This window comes from Sinocyclocheilus rhinocerous, unplaced genomic scaffold (genome assembly GCF_001515625.1).
Source record: "Sinocyclocheilus rhinocerous isolate Xijiao unplaced genomic scaffold, SAMN03320098_v1.1 scaffold480, whole genome shotgun sequence".
NCBI classification, from domain to species: domain Eukaryota; kingdom Metazoa; phylum Chordata; class Actinopteri; order Cypriniformes; family Cyprinidae; genus Sinocyclocheilus; species Sinocyclocheilus rhinocerous.
Genome location: NW_015655401.1, coordinates 1,365,742 through 1,367,361, shown reverse-complemented (window position 1 = coordinate 1,367,361; position 1,620 = coordinate 1,365,742). Strand labels below are relative to the sequence as shown.

Genomic DNA, 1,620 nt, shown 5'->3' with positions numbered 1-1,620 from the left:
GGTATAACATTTGAGTACTGAATAAGCCAAATTCAAGTCTTCATGATCTCACACACCTGTTTACTGTACAAACACAAAATTTTACTGTTTGCATTTCTAGTACAACCCTCTTTCCTTAGCTCAAGTATGCAAACCTCTTTGCCACATGCAAGTTAAATTTTCAAATGAAAATGGCAACATGATCGTTTTATAAAGTATGCGTTCATATGTGCTTAATTTTCGCATGGAGGAAACAACTGTGGTGGTGTGATGAGGGGTGAACGCAGTGAAAACTTAAGGGTTAGTTCGCCCAAAAATGAAAATCAGCCCATAAATTACTCACCCTCAAGTCATCCTAGGTGTATATGACTTTCTTCTTTCAGACGAATCCAGTCAGAGTTATATTAAAAATTGTCTTTGATCTTTCAAGCTGTTTCATTGCAGTCAGCGGGTGTTGCATGCATCAGTCCAAAAGGAGTGAAATAAAAAGCGTCCATCCATAAAAAAATTGTCTCACACGGCTTCGGGGGGTGAACAAAGTCCTCCTGTAGCGAATCGATGCATTTTTGTAAGAAAAATATCCATATTCAAAACGTAATAATCACTTTAATCTAGCTTGCGCCAACAGTTGTACACGGAAGCAGTGGGAGGATGACGTAAGACGTCGGCGTTGCGCATGCGTCGCTCAGAAGTCTGCGAATTGAAATGAAAGATGGTGAGGAGCCGATCGAAGTCTGCCACTGTTTTCATATGAAATTTAAAGGGGACTGAGGCGATCACGAATTCGTGTACAGTTTATGGAGTAGACTTGTGCCGGTATTCGGTAATGCGATATATAACGGTAATGAATATGCGCGATATTGTTATCCTGGGCACTTCTAAATACCGTGAATAATTATATATTACAAATTATTCCGAATTTTTTATGCATTTTAAGAATACTTTTCCCATAAACTGGTCAAAATGCACAACACCGCTGTAGCATAAATTATTCTTGAACTGACCAAAGTATTTAAAGGGAGAAGGTTACATTAAAAACATATATTTTAACATTATGTTACATTCTGATGTTAAATCCACTATTGTTCTATACAGTATTTAATGTAATTACATCAGAAGTAACTGTAATTAAATTACAGAAAAAACTAAGAGTAAACCCTTATATTTCTGTATTGCTTTATTGCATTTAAATGTTCAGTTATTTTTGTTATAAGAAAAAATGTTATTAAACCTGTTATACTGTATTATGACAGCACTTTTTTTTAAAACTAAATTTCAATATCGTGATAATACCGTATACCGTGATAAAAGCATTATCAATTAATCGCAACATGAAAATTTGATACCGGCATATCCCTATTATGGAGCTAATCGCAAAATTTTAGGGGGGCTATAGCGAATAATTTCTCCGAATAAGTTAAACCATTGAGTCGCAAAATGATTCACTCTTTCGAAGCGCTCCAATCGGATCGTGTATGGCGAATCATTTGATTCAAAATGGAACTTCAAAGCGCGAATCATTTGAGTTAGATCGGGACCTCGGAGCGAGATCGCGGGATGTTTTAATTCAGCAGGGATACATAAACCAGAGGGGGGGAAATCCCCCCCGGCAAATCGCACCCTGAATATATATATATATAT

The 1,620-nt window shown here is 36.5% G+C and overlaps 1 protein-coding gene across 3 annotated transcripts in view; it reads left to right on the top strand.

Annotated features, from left to right (window-relative positions):
* The window catches only part of LOC107718118 (serine/threonine-protein kinase 25-like), a 12,974-nt gene that overhangs the window by 594 nt on the left and 10,760 nt on the right, over nt 1-1,620 (top strand). The gene's annotated exons all lie outside the window — the stretch shown is intronic.